The sequence below is a fragment of the Hemitrygon akajei genome, unplaced genomic scaffold (genome assembly GCF_048418815.1).
Source record: "Hemitrygon akajei unplaced genomic scaffold, sHemAka1.3 Scf000040, whole genome shotgun sequence".
Lineage (NCBI taxonomy): Eukaryota > Metazoa > Chordata > Chondrichthyes > Myliobatiformes > Dasyatidae > Hemitrygon > Hemitrygon akajei.
Window position 1 is genome coordinate 1,900,658 of NW_027331926.1, and position 23,932 is coordinate 1,924,589.

A 23,932-nucleotide genomic window follows, 5' to 3' on the forward strand; every position below is an offset into this window, starting at 1 on the left:
GTTCTATCCCCAACTCTCTCACACACTCCTCTCGTCCCCTACCAGTCCTACCCCCAACTCTTTCACTCACACTCCTCTCCCACACTAGCTGACCTACCCCGCACTCTCTATAACACTCACTCCTCTCGTCCCCACCCAGTTCTATCTCCCACTCTCTCACTCACTCACTCCACTCGTCACCTCCTGTCCTACCCCCGCTCTGTCTCTCTCACTCACTCCACTCATCCTTTCCCAGTCCTACCCCCACTCTCTCAATCACTCACTCCTGTTGTCCAATCCCAGTCCTACCCCCCGCACTGTCTCTCACTCACTCCTCTGATCCCCTAGCGTTCCTACCCCTCACTCTCTCTCCCTCACTCACTCCTCACCACCCCTCCCAGTCCAACCACCACTCTCTCACTCACTCGCTCCTCTCGTCCCCACCCAGTCCTAACACCCTACTCTCTCACACACTCCTCTAGTCCCCTCCCAGTCCAACCCGCACACTGTCGCTCACTCACTCCTCTCGTCCCCTCCAAGTCCTACCCCCTACTCTCTCTCACACACACTCCACTCGTCCCTTCCCAGTCCTACCCCCAGTCTCTCACTAACTCGTCTGGTCCCCTCCCAGTCCTACACATCACCCTCTCTCGCTCACTCCTCTCGTCCACCCCCAGTCCTACCCCCACTCTCTCTCTCCCTCACTCACTCCTCCCATCCCCTCACAGTCCTAACCCCCACTCTCTGACACTCACACACTCCTATCATCCCCTCCCAGGGCTACTACTCCACTCTATCTCTCACACACTCCTCTTGTCCCCTACCAGTCCTACCCCAACACTCTCGCTCTCACTCACTCCACTCGTCTCCGACCAGTCCTACCCCAACACTCTCGCTCTCACTCAATCCACTCGTCCCCTCCAGTCCTACCCCCAGTATTTCTCTCTCACTCACTCCTCTCGTCCCTTCCCAGTCCTACACCCCCACTCTCTCCTTCTCTCACTCCTCTCGTCCCCTCCCAGTCCGACCCCCACTCTCTCACTCTCTCACTGCTCTCCTCCCCACCCTGTCCTACATTCCAAACACTCCAGAGACAGAGAAGCAGTTTCAGCGACAGGTTACTATCGATGCAATGCTCCTCAGACAGGATGAAGAGGTCAATATTCCCCAATGCCATTAGGCTTTACAATTCTACCGCCAGGACTTAAGAACTTTTTAAAAGCTATTATTAATGCTTTTTGAGATAGTGATTTAGATGCATATCATATATTTTTTTTACTGAGTTAAGTATTGTATGTAATTAGTTTTGCTACAACAAGTGTATGGGACATTGGAAAAAAGTTGAATTTCCCCATGGGGATGAATAAAGTATCTATCTATCTATCTATCTATCTATCTATCTATCTATCTATCTATCTATCTATCTATCTATCTCTCTCTCACTTACTCCTCTCGTCCACTCCCAGTTCTGCCCCTTATTCTCTCTCACACACTCCTCTCGTCCCCTCCCAGTCCTATACACCACTCTCTCACTCACTCCTCTCTTCCCCTCAGAGTCCTACCACCCACTCTCTATCACTCACTCCCTCCCCTCGTCCCCTCCCAGTCCTACCCGTTACTCTCTCACTCACTCTTCTGGTCCCCTCCCTGTCCAACCCCCCACTCTCTCTCTCACTCACTCCTCTCGTCCCCTCCCAGTCCTATACACCACTCTTTCACTCACTCACTCCTCTCATCCCCTCCCAGTCCTACCGCCTACTCTCTCTGTCACTCACTCACTCCCCTATTACCCTCCCAGTCCTACCCCCACTCTTTCCCTCTCACTCACGCCTCTCGTCAATTCCCAGTCATACCCCAACGCTCTCTCACTCACTCCCCTCGTCCCTTGCAGGTCCTGCACCCCCACTCTCTCTCGCACACTCTTCTCATCCACTCCCAGTCCTATACCCCAGTCTATTTCTCTCTCGTCGTCCCCTCCCAGTCCTACCCCCAATCTCTCCACACGTCCCCTCCAGTCCTACCCACACATTTTCTCTCTCGCTCACTTCTCTCGTCCCTTCCCAGTCCTACCCCCACTCTCTCTTTCACTCACGCCTCTCGTCCACTCCATCCAAACCCCCACAATCTCTCTCTCTCACTCCTCTCCTCACTCCTCTGTCCTACACCCATCACTCTCTCTCTCACTCACTCCTCTCGTCCCCTCCCAGTCCTATACAGCACTCTTTCACTCACTCACTCACTCACTCCTCTCATCCCCTCCCAGTCCTACCGCCTACTCTCTCTGTCACTCACTCTCTCCCCTATTACCCTCCCAGTCCTATCACCAGTCTCTCACTAACTCGTCTGGTCCCCTCCCAGTCCTACACGTCACCCTCTCTCGCTCACTCCTCTCGTCCACCCCCAGTCCTACCCCAACACTCTCTCTCCCTCACTCACTCCTCCCATCTCCTCACAGTCCTAACCTCCACTCTCTGACACTCACACACTCCTATCATCCCCTCCCAGGGCTACCACTCCACTCTATCTCTCACTCACTCCACTCGTCTCCGACCAGTCCTACACCAACACTCTCTCTCTCACTCAATCCACTCGTCCCCTCCAGTCCTACCCCCCATTATTTCTCTCTCACTCACTCCTCTCGTCCCTTACCAGTCCTACCCCCCACTCTCTCCTTCTCTCACTCCTCTCGTCCCCCCCAGTCCGACCCCCACTCTCTCACTCTCTCACTCCTCTCCTCCCCACCCTGTCCTACATTCCAAACACTCTCTCACTTACTCCTCTCGTCCACTCCCAGTTCTGCCCCCTATTCTCTCCCACTCACTCCTCTCGTCCCCTCCCATTCCTATACACAACTCTCTCACTCACTCCTCTCTTCCCCTCAGAGTCCTACCACCCACTCTCTATCACTCACTGCCACCCTCGTCCCCTCCCAGTCCTACAGCCAACTTTCTCTATCTCAGTCCACCATTCCCCTCCCGTCCTACCGCCCACTATCACTCTCTCACGCTTCTCATCCCTTCCCAGTCTTACCCCCCACTCTCTCCTTCTCTCACTCCCATTGTCCCCTCCCAGTCCGATCCCCACTCTCTCACACACTCCTCCCAGTCCTACCCGCTACTCTCTCACTCACTCTTCTGGTCCCCTCCCCGTCCAATCCCCCACTCTCTCTCTTACTCACTCCTCTCGTCCCCTCCCAGTCCTATACACCACTCTTTCACTCACTCACTCACTCCTCTCATCCCCTCCCAGTCCTACAGCCTACTCTCTCTGTCACTCACTCACTCCCCTATTACCCTCCCAGTCCTACCCCCACTCTTTCCCTCTCACTCACGCATCTCGTCAATTCCCAGTCATACCCCAACGCTCTCTCACTCACTCCCCTCGTCCCTTGCAGGTCCTGCACCCCCACTCTCTCTCTCGCACACTCTTCTCATCCACTCCCAGTCCTATACCCCAGTCTATTTCTCTCTCGTCGTCCCCTCCCAGTCCTACCCCCAATCTCTCCACACGTCCCCTCCAGTCGTACCCACACATTTTCTCTCTCGCTCACTTCTCTCGTCCCTTCCCAGTCCTACCCCCACTCTCTCTTTCACTCACGCCTCTCGTCCACTCCATCCAAACCCCCACAATCTCTCTCTCTCACTCCTCTCCTCACTCCTCTGTCCTACACCCATCACTCTCTCTCTCACTCACTCCTCTCGTCCCCTCCCAGTCCTACCCCCTGCTCCCTCTCACAAACACCCCTCGTCCCCTCCCAGTCATACGCCTCACTCTCTCACTCACTCCTCTCGTCCCCTCCCAGTCCTACCCCCACTCTCTGTCTCACTCCTCTCTTCACCTCAGTCCTACCACCCACTGCCTCCTCTCGTCCCCTCACAGTCCTACAGAAAACTCTCTCTCTCACTCCTGTCATCCCCTCCCAGTCCTACCACCCACTCCCTCTCACTCACTCCCTCCTCTCATCCCCTCCCAGTCATAACCACATTCTCTCTCTCACACACTCCTCTTGTCCCCTCCCAGTCCAACCCCCACTCTCAGTCACTCAATCACTCCGCTGGTCCCCTCCAAGTCCTACCCCCCACTCTCTCTCTCTCACTCCTCTGGTCCCCACCCAGTTCTACCTCCCACACTCTCTCTCATTCCTCTCGTCCCCTCCCTATCCTACCCCTCACTCTCTCACTCACTCTTTTCGTCCCCTCCCAGTCCTAACCCCCACTGTCTCTCTCACTCCATTCTTCCCCTCAGAGTCCTACCACCCACTCTCTCACTCACACCCTCCTCTCATCCCCTCCCAGTCATACCCCCATTCGCTCTCTCACACACTCCTCTCGTCCCCTCCCAGTCATACACCCCACTCTCTCACTCACTACACTCTTCCCCTCCCTGTCCTACCCCCACTCTCTTACTCATTCATCTCTTCCCCTCCGTCCTACCACCCACTCTCTCTCACTCACTCCCTCCTCTCATCCCCTCCCAGTCATACCCCCATTCTCTCTCTCACTCACTCCTCTCTTCCCCTCAGTCCTACCACCCACTCTCTATCACTCACTCGCTCCTCTCGTCCCCACCCAGTCCTAACACCCTACACTCTCACACACTCCTCTCGTCCCCTCCCAGTCCAACACCCAAACTCTGTCACTCACTCACTCCTCTGGTCCCCTCCCAGTCCTACACCTTACCCTCTCTCGCTCACTGACTCCCTCCTCTCGTCCCCTCCCAGACCTACCCCCCACTGTCTCTCTCTCTCACTCCTCTGGTCACGTCGCAGTCCTAACACCCACTCTCTCTCTCACTCACTCCTCTCGTCCTCTCCCACTCCTGCCCCCCACTCTCTCTCAATCACTCCTCTCCTCCACTTCCAGTCCTAATCCCCTCACTCACTCACTCACTCACTCCTCTCATCCACTCCCAGTCCTACCCCCACACTCTCTCACTCACACACACCTCTCGTCCCCTCCCAGTCCAACCACCCACTCTCAGTCACTCACTCACTCCTCTCGTCCCCTCCCAGTCTTACCCTCCACTGTCCTCGCTCTCACTCCTCTGGTCCCCACCCAGTTCTACATCCCACTCTCTCTCTTACTCACTCCTCTCGTCCCCTCACCGTCGTACCCCCACTCTCTCTCTCTCTCTCACTCTTCTCTTCCATTCCCAGTCCTTACCCCCACTCTCTCTCTCACTCACTCCACATCCCCTCCCAGTCCTAACTCCACTCTCTATCTTTCACTCACTCACTCACTCACTCCACTGGTACACTCCAGTCCTACCCCCCCCCCACACTCTTTCTCTCTCACTCACTCACTCCACTGGTACACTCCAGTCCTACCCCCCACTCTTTCTCTCTCTCACACACACACCTCTCGTCCCCTCCCAGTCCAACCCCCCAGCTCTCAGTCACTCACTCACTCCTCTTGTCCCCTCCCAGTCCTACACCCCCACGCTCTCTCACTCTCTCCTCTCGTCCACTCCCAGTTCTACACCCCCACTCTCTCTCTCTCTCACTCCTCTGGTCCCCACCCAGTTCTAACCCCACTCTCTCTCTCTCACTCACACCTCTCGCCCCCTCCCTGTCGTACCAGCCACTCTCTCTTTCTCTCATTCTTCTCTTCCACTCCGAGTCCTACCCCCCACTATCTCTCACTCACTCACTATTCTCATCCCCTCCCAGTCCTACCGCACACTCTCTCTCACTCACTCCTCTCGCCCACACCCAGTCCAACCCACACTCTCTCTCACTCACTCCTCTCGTACCCTCCCAGTCCTACACCCCACTCTCTCTCTCACTCACTTCTTTCGTCCCTTCCCAGTCCTACTCTCACTCTCTCTCACTCTCACTCACTCACTCAACTTGTCCTCTCCAGTCCTACCCCCACTCTCTCACTCACTCACTCACCCCTCTCGTCCCCTCCCAGTCCTACCGCACACTCTCTCTCACTCACTCCTCTCGTCCACTCCCAGTTCTACACCCCCACTCTCTCTCTCTCTCATTCTCCTCTGGTCCCCACCCAGTTCTAACCCCACTCTCTCTCTCTCTCACTCACACCTCTCGTCCCCTCCCAGTCCTAACTCCAATTTCTCTCTTTCACTCACTCCTCTCGTGCCCTCGCAGTCCTACACCCCACTCTCTCTCTCACTCACTTCTTTCGTCCCTTCCCAGTCCTACTCTCACTCTCTCTCACTCTCACTCACTCACTCCTCTCGCCCACACCCAGTCCAACCCACACTCTCTCTCACTCACTCCTCTCGTACCCTCCCAGTCCTACAGCCAACTCTCTCTCACTCACTACACTTGTCCCCTCCATTCCTACCCCACTCTCTCACTCACTCACTCGTCTCGTCCCCTCCCAGTCCTAACTCCAATTTCTCTCTTTCACTCACTCCTCTCGTGCCCTCGCAGTCCTACACCCCACTCTCTCTCTCACTCACTTCTTTCGTCCCTTCCCAGTCCTACTCTCACTCTCTCTCACTCTCACTCACTCACTCAACTTGTCCTCTCCAGTCCTACCCCCACTCTCTCACTCACTCACTCACCCCTCTCGTCCCCTCCCAGTCCTACCGCACACTCTCTCTCACTCACTCCTCTCGTCCACTCCCAGTTCTACACCCCCACTCTCTCTCTCTCTCATTCTCCTCTGGTCCCCACCCAGTTCTAACCCCACTCTCTCTCTCTCACTCACACCTCTCGTCCCCTCCCAGTCCTAACTCCAATTTCTCTCTTTCACTCACTCCTCTCGTGCCCTCGCAGTCCTACACCCCACTCTCTCTCTCACTCACTTCTTTCGTCCCTTCCCAGTCCTACTCTCACTCTCTCTCACTCTCACTCACTCACTCAACTTGTCCTCTCCAGTCCTACCCCCACTCTCTCACTCACTCACTCACCCCTCTCGTCCCCTCCCAGTCCTACCGCACACTCTCTCTCACTCACTCCTCTCGTCCCCTCCCAGTCCTACCCCATTCACTCTCTCTCTCTCTCTCTCACTCCACTTGTCCCCTCCATTCCTACCCCCACTCCCTCACTCACACACTCGTCTCGCCCCTCCCAGTCCTACCCCCTTCACTCTCTCTCTCACTCACTCCTCTCGTGCCCTTGCAGTCCTACACCCCACTCTCTCTCGCACTCACTGCTGTCGGCACACTTTATTGATTCTCTCTCCCCTACTTCCCTCCTACCTCTGACTGCCCACTCCCCCTCCCCCTCATTCTCCCTCTCCCTCCTTCCCTTTCTATGACTCCCATAATCCATACCGCGCATTCCCCCTCTCCCTCGTCTTCCTTCCTCACACCTCCCTCCCACTCACTAACTCTCACTATTACTATCCCTCTCACTATCTATCTCTGTCTGTCTCTCTCTCTGTGTCTCTCTCCCACACACTAACTCTCTCCATCTCTCTCAGTCCCCCTCATCACCTCAGGTACGGCCGTGGATTCAATGTTTGCGCCTAAGAGGAAAGTGTGCTGCGGAATGTCCCGGGCTCATCATCCGCGGCGTTTGTCTGCCCGATCCCGGTCTCTACTGCTGTGTTTTAGACCCCCGAGGAGTCTCCTGCTCCCTGCTCTAACAGACGGTTCCAGAGAGAACCCCGGCCTCCGAAAAGATACCCGGATATAAAGCAGTGCTGCTGAACAGTCTCAGCCGGATCGTCGACTGTTTATTCCACTCCATGGGCTCCGCCTGACCTGCCGAGTGGGCGGAGAGGGTTGGGGTAGGGTTATGGAGGGTTGCGCATTCGTGGGAGGAGGGTTTCGTTACTGGGAGGGCGGAATGGGCAAAAGGGGATTCCTCGGGAGTTGCCCCTCTCGCTGCACGGGGAGAGGAGAGGAAGGAGGAGGGATGAGGGGTGATTTGGTTGACGGATAAAGGTCACCGGCATTCACCCACCCCGTGGGTTGTGAATTACACCCTTCGCTCTCCGCTCGACTCCTCCCTCTATCCTTACCACCCTTCTACTTCCTCCCCACTTCCCCCTCTCCATCACTCTCTACCCATCTTCTCTCCGTCACCCCATTTCTCGCCCGTCACCCTTCCACCCCATTCATTCCCTTTCAACCCACTCTTTCGAACTCTCTCCTTCTCTCCCCTGCTCCCCCTTTCGCTTTACCCCACTGTCTCCCCTCTCTACATCTCTTCCCTACAGCAACTCAACCTTCCGTCACACCACTCCCCTTATCCCTCTCTTCATCTCCCCTCAATTCTTTCCCCTTTCTGCCACACCCTTTGCCCTTCATACCCTCTCTCCTACGTTAACCCATCTCTCCCTATCCACTCTCCCGCCTTTCCCACTCTCCCCTTTCCCTCTGTCCAATCTCTCCCTCTCCACTCTCCTCCGTCCCCACTCTCCCCTTTCCCTTCGTCCATCTCTCCCTATTCACTCTCCCTCCTTCCTCACTCTCCACTTTCCCTCTGTCCATCTCTCCATCTTAACACTCCCTCCTTCCCCATTCTCCCCTTTCCCTCTGTCTATCTCTCACTCTCCACTCCCTCCTTCCCCTCTCTCCACTTTCCTTTATACATCTTTCCCTCTCCACTCTCCCTCTCTCCCCACTCTCCCCTTTCCCTCTGTCCATCTTTCCCTCTCCACTCTCCTTCATCCCCACTCTCCCCTTTCCCTCTGTTTATCTCTCCCTCTCCACTCCCCTCCTTCCCCACTCTCCCATTTCGCTCTGTCCATCTCTCCGTATCCACACCCCTTCCTTCCCCACTCTCCCCTTTCCCTCTGTCTACTCCCAACATTTTGAGGGCGTGTTCCGGACGGGTGTGCAAAGGGTTGTGACAACTGTATAACTACGCCACACTGGGTTGAGTCAAGCTTTGGCAAGTAGATGGGGAGGGGTCTATATTGCTTTGGGGTTCCGCTGGGACTGCTGACTCATCGTGATATTTATAACTGACCTGGACGAGGAAGTGGAGGGATGGGACAGTGAGTTTGCGAATGACACAAATGTTGGAGGTGTTGTGCATAGTTTGGAGGGATGTCGGAGTTTACAACGGGACATCGATAGGATGCAAAACTGGGCTGATAAGTGGCAGGGAGTTCAAACCAGACAAGTGAGAGGCGGTTCATTTTTGGTAGGTCCCGTTGATGCAGAATATAGTATTAATGGTAAGACACTTGGCAGTGTGGAGGATCAGAGGGATCTGGGGTCCGAGTCCATAAGACGCTCATAGCAGCTGCGCAGGTTGACTCTGTGGTTAAGGAGGCGTGCAGTGCATTGGCCTTCATCGATCGTAGAATTGAATTAGGAGACAAGAGCTAATGTTACAGCTATCTAGGACCCTGGTCAGACCCCACTTGGAGGACTGGCTCAGTTTTGGTCGCCACACTACAGGAAGGATGTGGAAGCCATAGATGGATGTAGAGGAGGGTTTACAATGATGTTACCTGGATTGGGGAGCATGCCTGGGGATTGGGGAGGTTGAGTGAACTCGGCCTTTTCTCCGTGGAGCGGCGGAGGATGAGAGGTGATCTGATAGTGCGGTACAAGATGATGAGAGGCATTGATCGTGTGGATAGACAGAGGCTTGTCCCCAGGGCTGAAATGTCTAGCACTAGAGGGCACAGTTATGTGCTGAGTTCTGGTCGCCTCACTACAGGAAGGACGTGGAAGCCATAGAAAGGTGTAGAGGAGATTTACAAGGATGTTGCCTGGATTGGGGAGCATGCCTTATGAGAATAGCTTGAGTGAACTTGGCCTTTTCTCCTTGGAGCGACGGAGGATGTGAGGTGACCTGATAGAGGGGGTACAAGATGATAAGAGGCATTGATCGTGTGGATAGTCAGAGGCTTGTCCCCAGGGCTGAAATGTTTGCCAGCAATCAGAGGGCACAGTTTTGAAAGGTGCTTGAAAGTAGGTACAGAGAAGATGTCGGGGGTAAGTTTTTTACGCAGAGGGTGGTGAGTGCGTGGAATGGGCTGCCGGCTGTGGATGGTGGAGGCGGAAACGGTAGGGTCCTGGATGGCTACATGGAGCTTAGAGAAAAAGAGGGCTGTGGGAAAGCCGAGGTAGTTCTGAGATCGCGTCATGGTCACACACAGGGTGTGTCAAGGGTCAGGGGGACATCGGTGCCCAAGGGTAGGGCGCGCACACACACACACAGATTCACACACATCGTGCCTGGCGGATGTGGTTGAAGGCAGATTTAACTCAGATGACAAGTCTCGGCGCGCAGAGTTGGGACTCGGACTGTTAATAGTGTCGGGAGACAGAGGGGCCTCCGTGTACAATGCAGGGAACGCACTGAATTGTGGAGAGTCGGGGAGGTGGGACTGGACACCGGGGCGCAAGTGTCGGACAAACGCCGCGAACTTTGGGGTCGTGTCGAGGAACGGAGGGACCTCAGCGTGCAAGGGTAGGGGGCACACACCCACCGATCCAGGAATGTCAGGTGACGTTCTGTTTAATGCCCGAGTCAACGGGAGTCTCTCGTCCGCTCCGTCTGAGAGGCGCATCGAACTCTAATCTCTCTCCTCTCTCCACCCCGCCGCACACTCACATACACAGCATAGAAGCATAGAAAATAGGTGCAGGAGTTGGCCATTCGGCCCTTCGAGCCTGCACCGCCATTCAGTAACATCATGGCTGATCATCCAACTCAGAACCCTGTACCTGCTTTTTTCTCAATGCCCCCTCATCCCTTTAGGCACAAGGGCCATATCTAACTCCCTCTTAAATATAGCCAATGAACGGGCCTCAACGGTTTCCTGTGGCAGAGAATTCCACAGATTGTCTTCTCTCTGTGTGAAGGAAGTTTTTCCTCATCTCGGTCCTAAAAGGCTTCCCTTTATCCTTAACTGTGACCCCTCGGTCTGGACTTCGCCAACATCGAAAAACAATCTCCCTGCATCTAGCCTGTCCAATCCCTTTAGAATTCTATACGTTTTTAATTAGATCCCCCTCAATCTTCTACATTCCTAGTCGATCCAGTCATTCTTCATATGCAAGTCCTGCCATCCCAGGAATCAATCTGGTGAACCTTCTTTGTAATCCCTCTATGGCAAGAATGTCTTTCCTCAGATTAGGGGACCAAAACAGCGCACAATATTTCTAGCTGCGGGTCTCACCAAGGACTTGTACAACTGCAGTAGAACTTCCTTGCTCCTGTACTCAAATCATTTTGCTATGAATGCCAACATACCATTTGCCTTTTTCACCGCCTGCTATACCTGCATGCCTCCTTCACTGACTGGTGTACAATGTCACACAGGTCTCGTTGCACCTCCCCTTTTCATAATCAGCCACCTTTTAGATAATAAACTGTTTCCTGTTCTTGCAACCAAAGTAGATAACCTCACATTTATCCACATTAAATTGCATCTGCCATGAATTTGCCCACTCACCTGACCTATCCAAGTCACACTGCATCCTCTTAGCATCCCCGTTACAGCTAACACCGCCGCCCAGACTTCGTGTCATCCACAAACTTGGAGATGCTGCATTGAATTAACTCGTCTAAATCATTATAATATTGTAAACAACTGGGTCCCAGCACTGAGCCTTGTGCTACCCACTAGTCACTGCTTGCCATTCTGAAAAGGTTCCCGTTTACTCCCACTCTTTGCTCCAGTCTGCCAACCAATTCTCAATCCACATCAATACCATAACCCTAATACCGTGTGCTTTAAGTTTGCACACTAATCTCCTATGTTTCGACCTTGTCAAAAGACTTTTGAAAATCTAAATATACCACATCCACTAGCTCTCCCTATCCACTCTACTAGTTACATCTTCAAACAATTATATAAGTTTCGTCGGACATAAATTTCCTTTCACAAATCCATGCTCACTTTTGTCCGATGATTTCACCTCTTTCCAAATGTGCTGTTATCACATCTTTGATAAGCTGACTCTAGCATTTTCCCTACCATTGATGTCAGACTAACCGGTCTATAATTTCCGGTTTTCCTCTCCCACCTTTTTTAAAGGTGAGGTTACATTAGCCACCCTCCAATCCTCAGGAACTAATCCAGAATCTAAGGAGTTTTGAAAATTATCACTAAGCATCCATTATTTCTTGGGCTACTTCGTTGAGCAGTCTGGGATGCAGACAATCTGCCTGGGATTTATTTGCCTTTAATCCCTTCAATTTACCTACCACCACTTCCCTACTAACATGTATTTCCCTCAGTTCATCCATCTCACTATACCATCGGTCCCCTACTATTTCTGGAAGATTATTTATGTCCTCCTTAGCGAATACAGAACCAAAGTAGTTATTTCATTTTGTCTGCCATGTCTTTTGTTCCCTATGATCAATTCAGCTGTTTCTGACTGTAAAGGACCTTCATTGTCTTGAGCAATCTTTTTCTTTTCACATATCAATAAAAGCTATTACAGTCAGTTTTCATGTTCCCTGCAGCTTTCTCTCATAATCTTTTTTCCCCGTTCTTAGTTAAGCCGTTTGTCCTCCTCTGCTGGACAGCTGAAATTCTCCAGTCCTCAGGTGTGCTGCTCTTTTTTGCTAATTTATATGTTTCTTCTTTGGATTTGATACTATCCCTAATTTTCCCTTGTCAGCCACGGGTGCACTAACTTCCCTGGTTTATTCTTTTGCAAACTGGGATGAACTATTCCTGTAGTTTCATCCATGCCATTTTTAAATGCTTGCCATTGCATATCCACCGTCAACCCTTTAAGTATCATTTGCCAGTCTATCTTAGCTAATCCAAGTCTCATACCTTCAAAGTTACCCTTCTTTCAGTTCAGAACCTTTGTTTCAGAATTAACTATGTCACTCTCCATCGTAATGAAGTATTCCAACATATTATGGTCACTCTTACCCAAGGGGCCTCGCACGACAAGATTGCTAACTAATCTTTCCCCATTGCTCAATAACCCATCTAGAATGGCCTGCTCTCTAGTTGGTTCCTCGACATGTTGGTTCAGAAACCATCCCGCATACATCCCAAGAAATCCTCTTCCTCAGCACCCTTATCAATTTGTTTCAACCAATCCACATGGTAGATTGAAGTCACACATTATAACTACTGTTATAATGGAATCAGCCGTGCGTTGTCAGCCTGTCTCCTGAACGTCTGTGGAACGGCAACAGAATGTGCCGACCCGTCTCCGCCTTGTGGAGTGAACAAGGACGGGCACCGCCCTCCGGAGCACCTCCTTCCCAGCGCCCCGCGTCTCTGACCGTGTCTTTGATTGACGTGTCCAGTGGCATCTCACCACACAAATACGCCGGCCGTCTCGGGGGGGAGTTTTCCAGCGTGAACAGGCGCTCCTGAACGATCTGCATCCTCGGGCAACTTCCAACATGACTCCTTCCGTGAAAACCTTCGCCCTCCTCTCCATCCTGTTGGTGCTCGCTTAATGCGTGGCTCTCAACAGTAAGTTCTTGCCTCAATTTTAGCTTCTCGCGTGTCGGGACCCTCGTTCCGGGTAGCGAGGGGAGGTGGGGAGGTGGAGAGGGGTCCTGGTGCCCGGGAGCTGTGGCGGGTCAGAGAAAGATAATGGGACGATAGCACTTATTCAGTACGCCGCAGTAGACGGCCTCTGAAAGAGGTGGCTGAATTGATCGGGGAGGGATTAGTGATAATTATTAGCACGGAAACAGGCCATCTCGGTCATTCTATTCCCTGCCGAACGCTTACTCTCACCTAGTCCCACCGACCTGCACTTAGCCCATAACCCTCCATTCCTTTCCTGTCCTGGTGAAAATTCCTTGATGGATGGATGTGTTATGAGTGCTGAACAGACCTGATCAAAATGTGGTGAAAGAGATAAGCATTCCTCCCCCCCCCAATGAACTGGTGCTGCTACTGAGAGAGAGAAATGAAGAACAGAGGTGAAAGGCATCTGCCATAGATAAGAGAGAGATGACTGATTTATATATTATGGCTTCTTCACTGATGGAAAGGTAAACAATCTTTCGCTGCATGGACGTTACTTTGCTCGTTAACATCCCTAAGGAGACAGCAGGAGTGGCCTGATTTGATGGACATGGTCATTTTGAGGTTGATGGATGGCTGATACCCCGTCAGAGGGGATAAAAGACAGGTATGGGGAGACACCCCTCAGACACACCAGTGGACACTGACCGAGTGTGTTGCACCGACAGGAAGGGGGGGGGTTTCGGGGACCGAATCAGGAGATCGGTCAACAAACTCACAGAGCGATGGCAGGGCCGGTGGGGACTTGTGTGTGTGTCCACTCATGCCAGAGTGACGAGTCCACCACAGAAAAACGGTCTGGCCGAGGACAGAGGGTCATAACCGAGTGACCACAACGGTACGACGGAATCAGAGAGCAACAGAATCAGAAATCAGAACGTTTGCCTGCTGCAGCTGCTCAATCTCTCTCTCTCTCTCTCTCTCTCTCTCTCTCTCTCTCTCTCTCTCTCTCTCTCTCTCTCTCTCTCTCTCTCTCTCTCTCTCTCTCTCCCTCTCTCTCTCTCTCCCTCTCTCCCTCTCTCTCTCTCTCTCTCTCTCTCTCTCCTCTCTCTCTCTCTCTTCCTCTCTCTCTCTCTCTCTCTCTCTCTCTCTCTCCCTCTCCCTCTCCCTCTCTCTCTCTCTCTCTCTCTCTCTCTCTCTCTCTCTCTCTCTCTCATCTCTCTCTCTCTCTCTCTACAATACAGCAACTGCAACTACCTCAGAACACATGAACTGAACTGAACTCTATATTCTCTTATGACAATTCATTTACTCCTAGCATTGATAGAGCTTGTTTATTATTCATGATTATTATTGCTGCATTCTATGTTTATTACTGCTAAACTGTTTTATATTTGTATTCTTGATATTGTATTGTGTAGTTTACTATACCACCAGACTCCAACGGGGTTCTTCTGTTTCTGCTGGTCCGTAACCCAGTTCTCTCTCTCTCTCACACTCCTCTCGTCCCCTCCCAGTCATATCCCCCACTCTCTCTCTCACTCACTCCTCTCGTCCGCACCCAGTCCTACCAACCACACTCCTCTCACTCACTCCTCTCGTCCCCTCCCAGTCCTACCAACCACTGTCTCTCTCACTCACTCCTCTCGTCCTCTCCAGTCTTAACCCCACTCTCTCTCACTCACTCCTCTCGTCCTCTCCAGTCCTAACCCCACTTTCTCACTCACTCCTCTCGTCCCTCTCCAGTCCTAACCCCACTCTCTCACTCACTCCTCTCGTTCTCTCCAGTCTTAACCCCACTCTCTCTCACTCACTCCTCTCGTCCTCTCCAGTCCTAACCCCACTTTCTCACTCACTCCTCCCGTCCTCTCCAGTCCTAACCCCACTCTCTCTCACTCACTCCTCTCGTCCTCTCCAGTCCTAACCCCACTCTCTCTCACTCACTCCTCTCGTCCCCTCCCAGTCCTACACCCCACTCTCTCTCTCACCCACCTCCTCTCGTCCCTTCCCGGTCCTACGCTCCACTCTGTCTCTCTCACTCACTCCTCTCGTCCCTTCGCAGTCCAACCTCCACTCTCACTCATTCACTCACTCCTCTCGGCACTCTTTGTTGCTCCCTCTCTCTCCCCTACTTGCCTCCTCCCTCTCACAGCCCACTCCCCCTCCCCCTCATTCTCCCTCTCCCTCTTTCCCTTTCGCTGACTCCCACAAACAATCCCGCGCTTTCCCCCTTTCCCTCGTCGTCTTTCCTCACTATTGCTCCCACCCAGTCCCTCTCACTGTCCTCCCTCTCTCACTCTATCTCTCTCCCACTCACTACATCTCTCCCAGTGACTTTGAAAACCTCAGGCCCGACCATGAAAGGAGTTGTGGGAGTCAAAAAGGAACGTGTGCTGCGGAATGCCCCGGGGCCATCATCTACGCTTACTGCTCCGGACCCGGTCTCCACTGCTGTGATTAAACCCTCGAGGAGTCTCCGGCGACCTGCTCTCTCAGACGGTTCCAGAGAGACCCCCGTCCTCCGGAAAGTTACCCGGAAATAAAGATGTGCTGCAGAACAGTTTCAGCCTGTCTATTCCACTCGATGGGTCCGCCTGACCTGCTGAATGGGCGGAGAGGGATTGGGTGGGGTTAGGGAGGGGTGCGCATTGGAGGGAGGAGGGTTCCGTTACTGGGACGGCGGATCGGAACAAAAGTGGGTTCCGCGGGAGTGCCCGTCTCGCTGCTAGCGGGAGCGGGAGGGGCTGTCGGCGGGAATTGCCTGGGAAGTCGGGGCAGGGGGCCAGCGGCAGACGGGAGAGGTGGACGAGAAGGGGAGTAAGGGCTGAAGGAGTGTGGAGGGAATTCCTGGGGTGACGATGGAGGAGAGAACGTGGAGAGGGGAGGAAGGAGGAGGGATGAGAGGTGATTTGGTTGACGGACAGAGGTCACCGGCATTCCATCCACCCCGTGGGTTGTGAATTACACCCTTCCCTCTCCGCTCGAATCCTCCCTCTATCCTTACCACCCCTCTACTACCACCCCTCTCCTCCCTGTCCATTCCTCTCTATCCATCTTCTCTCCCCTTCTTTCTCCTTCACCCCCTTCCTCGTTCGTCTCTCTCTCCACTCTTCTTTCAACCGCCCCGCTCCCCCTCTCTCTGTCTTTCTCGCCCGTCACACTTCCACCCCATTCACTCCCTTTCAACCCTCTCTTCGAACTCTCTCCTTCTCTCCCCTGCTTCCCCTTGCACTTTACCCCCACTGTCTCCCCGTCTACATCTCTCCATTCCAGAACTCAAACTTCCATTTCACCCCTCCCATTATCCCTCTCTTCATCTCCCCTCTATTCCTTCCACTTTCTGCCATACCCTTTGCTCTTAATCCCCTCTCTCCTACTTTAACTCATCTCTCCCTCCTACACACTCTCCCCTTTCCCTCTGTTCATCTCTTCCTCTCCACACTCCCTCCTTCCCCACTCTCCTCTTTACCTCTGTCCAACTCTCCCGCTCCACTCTCCCTCCTAATCCACTCTCACTTCGTCCATCCCTCCTCTCCACTCTGCCTCCTTCCCCACTCTCCCCTTTCCCTTTGTCCTTCTCTCCCTCTCCACTCGCCCTCCTACCCCACTCTCCACTTTCACTCGGACTATCTCTCCCTCTCCAATCTCCCTCCTTCCAACTCTCCCCTTTCCTTTGTCCATCTCACCCTCTCCACTCTCCCTCCTTCACCACTCTCCCGTTTCCCTCTGCCTATCTCTCCCTCTCCACTCTCCCTCCTTCCCCACTCTCCCCTTTCCCTCTGACTATCTCTCCCTCTCCACTCCCCCTCCTTCCCCACTCTCCCCTTTCACTCGGTCTACCTCTCAACTCTCCTCCATCCCCCTCTCCCCTTTCCCTCTGTCTACCTCTGAACTCTCCTTCCCCTCTCTCCCCTTCCCTCTGTCTATCTCTCCCTCTCCACTCTCCCTCCTTCCCCACTCTCCCCCTTTCCCTTCGTCCATCTCTCCCTCTCCACTCTCCCTCCTTCCCCACTCTCCCGTTTCCCTTTTTCCATCTCTCCCTCACACCTTTCCCTCTGTCTGTCTCTCTCCACTCTCCTTCCTTCCCCACTCTCCCTTTCCCTCTGTCTATCTCTCCCTCTCCACACTGTCTTCATCCCACTCTCCCCCTTCCCTCTGTCCATCTCTCCCTATCCACTCTCCCTGCTTCCCATTCTCCCCTTTCCCTCAGTCTATCTCTCACTCTCCAACTCTCCCTGCTTCCCCACTCTCACCTTTCCCTCTGTCTACTCCCAACATTTTGTGGGCGTGGTTTCGGATGGGTGTGCAATTGTATGGGACAACTGTACAACTACGCCACACTGGGTTGAGTAAAGCTTTGGCCAGTAGATGGGAAAGGATCTATATTGCTTTGGGATTCAGCTGGGACTGCTGACTTATCGTGATATTTATAAATGACCTTGAAGAGGAAGCGGAGGATGGGTTTGTAGGTTTGCTGATGACACAAAGGTTGGAGGTGTTGTGGATAGTGTGGAGGGCTGTCAGAGGTTACAGCGGGACATTGATAGGATGCAAAACTGGGCTGAGAATTGGCAGATGGAGGTCAACCCAGAGAAGTGAGAGGTGGTTCATTTTGGGTAGGTCAAATATGATTGGCAGAATATAGTATTAATGGTAAGACTCTTGGCAGTGTGGAGGATCAGAGGGATCTTGGGGTCCGTGTCCATAGGACGCTCAAAGCAGCTGCGCAGGTTGACTCTGTGGTTAAAAACGCTTACGGTGTGTTGGCCTTCATCAATCGTGGAACTGAATTTAGGAGCCGAGAGGTAATTGTTACAGCTATATAGGACCCTGGTCAGACCCCACTTGGAGTTCTGTGCTGAGTTCTGGTCGCCTCACTACAGGAAGGACGTGGAAGCCATAGAAAGGGTGTAGAGGAGATTTACAAGGATGTTGCCTGGATTGGGGAGCATGCCTCATGAGAATAGCTTGAGTGAACTTGGCCTTTTCACCTTGAAGTTACGGAGGATGAGAGGAGACCTGATAGAGGGGTACAAGATGATAAGAGGCATTGATCGTGTGGATAGTCAGATGCATGTCCCCAGGGCTGAAATGGCCAGCACTAAAGGGCACAGTTTTGACAGGTGCTTGGAAGTAGGTACAGAGGAGATGTCGGGGGAAGTTTTTTTTACGCAGAGGGTGGTGTGTGCGTGGAATGGAGTGCCGGAGGGCGAGGGTAGAGGCGGAAACGGTAGGGTCTCTCAGGAGACTCCTGGATGGCTACATGGAGCTTAGAGAAATATAGGACTGTGGGAAAGCCGGGGTAGTTCTGAGGTCGCGTCATGGTCACACACAGGGTGTGTCAAGGGTCAGGGTGACATCGGTGCCCAAGGGTAGGGCGCGCAAACACACAGATTCACACACATCGTGCATGGCGGATGATCTTGAAGGCAGATTTAACTCAGATGACAAGTCTCGGCGCACAGAGTTGGGACTCGGACTGTTAACAGTGCCGGGAGACAGAGGCGGCATCCGTGTACAATGCAGGGATCGCACTGAAATGTGGGAGAGTTTCGATCGTCGGGGGGTGGGGGGGGGGGACACCGAGGCGCAAGTGTCGGACAAACGCCGTGAATGGTGGGGTCGTGTCGACGAACGGAGGGATCATCAGCGTGCAAGGTAGGGGGGCACACACCCGCCGACCAAGGAAAGTCAGGCGACGTTCTGGTAAATGCCCGGAGTCAACGGGAGCCTCTCGTCCGCTCCCTCTGAGAGGCCCATCGAACTCTAATTTCTCTCCTCTCTACACCCCGCCGCACACTCACATACACAGCATAGAAGCATAGAAAATAGGTGCAGGAGTTGGCCATTCGGCCCTTCGAGCCTGCACCACCTTTCGTATGATCATGGATGATCATCCAACTCAGAACCCTGTACCTGCTTTCTCTCCATACCCTCTGATCCCTTAGGCACAAGGGCCATATCTAACTCCTGCGTAAATATAGGCCAATGAACCGGCCTCAACCGTTTCCTGCGGTAGAGAATTCCACAGATTCGCCACTCTCTGTGTGAAGAAATCTTTCCTCATCTCGGTCCTAAAAGGCTTCCTCTTTATACTTAAACTATCACTCCCTCGTTCTGGACTTCCCCAACATCGGAAACAATTTTCCTGCATCTAGCCTGTCCAATCCCTTTTGAATTTTATACGTTTCAATAAGATCCCCACTCAATTTTCTGCATTCCAGTGAGTATAAGCCTAGTCGATCCAGTCTTTCTTCATATGAAAGTCCTGCCATCCCAGGAATCAATCTGGCGAACCTTCTTTGTACTCACTGTATGGCATGAATGTCTTTCCTCTGATTAAGAGACCAAAACTCCACACGATACTCTAGGTGCAGTCTCACCAAGGCCTTGTACAACTTCAGTAGACCCCCCCCCCCCCACCCCCGCTCCTGTACTCAAATCCTTTTGCTATGAATGCCAACATACAATTTGCCTTTTTCACCGCCTGCTATACCTGCATGCCCCACCTTCAATGACTGGTGTACAATGACACCCAGGTCTCGTTGCACCTCCTCTTTACCTAATCGGCCACCGTTTAGATAATAATCTGTGTTCCTGTTCTTGCAACCAAAGTGGATAACCTCACATTTATCTACATTAAATTGCATCTGCCATGAATTTGCCCACTCACCTGACCTAACCAAGTCACCCTGCATCCTCTTAGCATCCTCCTCACAGCTAACACCGCCGCCAGCTTCGTGTCATCCGCAAACCTGGAGATGCTGCATTTAATTACCTCGTCTATATCATTAATATATATTGTAAACAACTGGAGTCCCAGCACGAACCTTGCGGTATCCCACTAGTCACTGTCTGCCATTCTGAAAAGGTCCCGTTTAGTCCCACTCTTTGCTTCCAGTCTGCCAAGCAATTCTCTATCCACATCAATACCATAACCGCAATACCGTATGCTTTCAGTTTGCACACTGATCTCCTGTGTGGGACCTTGTCAAAAGCTCTGAAAATCTAAATATACCACATCCACTGGCTCTGCCCTATCCACTCTAGTAGTTACATCTTCAAAAAATTCTATAAGATTCGTCAGACATAACTTTCCTTTCACAAATCCATGCTGACTTTGTCCGATGATTTCACCTCTTTCCAAATGTGCTGTTATCACATCTTTGATACCGACTCTAGCATTTTCCCTACCATTGATGTCAGGCTAACGGGTCTATAATTTCCCGGCTTCTATCTCCCTCCTTTTTTAAAATGTGGTGTTACATTAGCCACCCTCCAATCCTCAATAGCTAATCCAGAATCTAAGGAGTTTTGAAAATTATCACTAATGCATCCACTATTTCTGGGGCTACTTCCTTAAACACTCTAGGGATGCAGACCATCTGACTTTATCTGACTTTAATCCCTTCAATTTACCTAACTCCACTTCCCTACTAAAATGTATTTCCCTCAGTTCCTCCATCTCACTAGACACTCGGACCCCGACTATTTCTGGAAGATTATTTTTGTCCTCCTTAGTGAGACAGAACCAAAGTAGTTATTCAAATGGGTCTGCGATGTCTTTGTTCCTATGATCAGTTCACCTGTTTCTGACTGTAAATGACCTACATTTGTCTTGAGCAATCTTTTTCTTTTCACATATCTATAAAAGCTTTTACAGTCAGTTTTTAAGTTCCCTGCAGCTTTCTCTCATATCTTTTTTCCCGTTCTTAGTTAAGCCCTTTGTCCTCCTCTGCTGGACTCTGAATTTCTCCCAGTCCTCAGGTGTGCCGCTTTTTCTGGCTAATTTATATGTTTCTTCTTTGGACTTGATACTATCCCTAATTGCCCTTGTCAGCCACGGGTGCACCACCTCCCTGGTTTATTCTTTTGCCACACTGGATAAACTATTGTTGTAGCTCTTCCATGCGATCTTTAAATGCTTGCCATTGCATATCCACCGTCAACCCTTTAAGTGTCATTTGCCAGTCTATCTTAGCTAATCCACGTCTTAGACCTTCAAAGTTACCCTTCTTTAAGTCGGAACCTTTGTTTCAGAATTAACTATGTCACTCTCCATCGTAATGAAGAATTCCACCATATTATGGTCACTCTTAATCAAGGGGCCTCGCCCGACGAGATTGCTAAATAAACCTTCCCCATTGCTCAATACCCAATCTAGAATGGCCTGCCTCTAGTTGCTTCCACGACATGTTGGTTCAGGAAACCATCCCGCATACATTCCAAGAAATCCTCTTCCTCAGCACCCTTACCAATTTGTTTCAACCAATCTACATGTAGATTGATGTCACACGTTATACCTACTGTTATAATGGAATCAGCCGTGCGTTGTCAGCCCTGTCGCCTGAACGTCTGTGGAACGGGAACAGAATGTGCCGACCCGTCTCCGCCTTGTGGAGTGAACAAGGACGGGCACCGCCCTCCGGAGCACCTCCTTCCCAGCGCCCCAAGTCTCTGACCGTGTCTTTGATGACGTGTCCAGTGGCATCTCACCACATAAATACACCGGCAGTCTCGGAGGGGAGCTTATTCCTGCGTGAACAGGCGCTCCTGAACGATCTGCATCTCGGGCAACTTCCAACATGACTCCAACATGCTCGCTTACTGCGTGGCTCTCAACAGTAAGTTCTTGCCTCAATTTTAGCTTCTCACCTGTCGGGACCCTTACTCTGGGCAGCGGGGGGAGGTGGAGTGGGTCTGGGGGCCCTGGAGCTGTGGCGGGTCCGAGAAAGATAATGAGAGAATAGGACGTATTAAGTATACCGCAGTAGACGGCCTCTGAAGAGGTGGCTGAAAAGATCGGGGAGGGATTAGTAACCATATAACCATTACTGCACGGAAACAGGCCATCTCGGCCCTCCTAGTCCGTGCCGAACGCTTACTCTCACCTCGTCCCACCGACCCGCACTCAGCCCATAACCCTTCATTCCTTTCCTGTCCATATCCCTATTCAATTTTACTTTAAATGACAATACCGAACCTGCCTCTAACACTTCTACTGGAAGCTCGTTCCACACAGCTACCAGTCCTCCGAGTAAAGAAATCCCCCCTCGTGGTTACCCCTAAACTTTTGCCCCCTAACTCTCAACTCATGTCCTCTTCTTTGAATCTCCCCTACCCTCAGCGGAAAAAGCCAATCCACGTCAACTCTATCCATCTCCCTTATAATTTTAAATACCTCTATCAAGTGCCCCTCAACCTTCTACGCTCTAAAGTGACATTTCTATCAGCCCTGTCCCAGGAGAGGTTAGAGGTGGTAAAACGGAGCAGGGTGGAGCTGAGGAAAGTAAGGGAGACGAAGCACATTTATTGTTGTCAAGGAACGGAATTTTGAACGTTGCTATAAGATACCCCTAGGTGAAGATTTTGGAGTGAGGAAGGAAGTTATGGAGGCACAGAGCCAAGATGAGAAACGGATGTGGCAGTTAGAAGGTCCAGGGTTGGACACTTGTAGCTTGAAAGAGCTGTTTGCAGTTGAAGAATTTAAGTGTGTTCCCGATGATATGAGGGTAGTTCTAGAATGAAAAGGATGCCGCTACCTTGAAGGAGTCTGCTGGGTTAGCAGACGAGGTTGTTTTAGCCCGCAAGGGTGAGATTACTCCGGAGGGGGAGTTGCCCAGAGAGTAGCTGGGAGGATCAGGGAACTTGGAATTTGAAAGGGGGACTGGTATTAAAACCTAGGAGACGCAGATGTCCCGTTTGCTTGTGTTCAGCATGTGAAGGATGTGGATGCACAGGGTACTGAACCTTGCGATGCAAACTCAGAAAGGGTCTGAGGGATCTGATTTGGTTAAAAAGGAATTCAGTCCTTTTGGGTCAGATGGACTTGGTTCAGTGAAGAAAGGGTTAACCTGGCACCGCTAGAAACTGAGGATTCTCAGTCACTTGTGTTAAAAGTTAATGAAGAGATGAAAGCTGGTGAGATCAATATTATTGAAGAAAAAGGGTAAAGTATTGATCCTAGACATCTGAATAAATAAAAGTTAAGGTCGGTTTGGTTTCATAACTTTCGATCAAAGTGAAGGGACAGTTAACTAAACAATGGCTTGTTAACAAGGTGCCTGCGAGTCAATTACAGTTTGTTTTGAAATTTAAGGATAAACAACATGCTGATGTTGTTCAAGTTTGTGATTTGGAGAGACAGAACCTGAAGTGTTGTTTTGACCAAGAGGGATCACCTTCAGATGTTAAACGGGAGACTAATAGAAATAAAGACCCTGAAGATAAAATTAATGAACTGTTTGAAAATTGATGAGTGTGTGGAAGTTCAGCAAATGGGCTGAGTTTGGAAACATTGGTGATAAGGGAGCACCTGTGAAGGGAGTCAGTGAAGGCCTAATCCGCGCTGGTCAGCCAGCTAACCACGTGAGAGTTAAGTGGAAAAGGGGCAAGGGTTGACCAAATGCCACTTTGAATGACAGGATCTGGTTTTGCAGGAATTTGATTTTGTTTTTTTGTAACAAACCTGTGAATAATAAAGACCACATCATAGTAGATTGACAGAATGTTAAATTTAAATGTTAAGTAGAGATTAGTATTTGCACAAACTTCTGTAATGCACTACATTTGATCACACATGTATTGGTTCACACTTTGTAATATACACCTAAGCT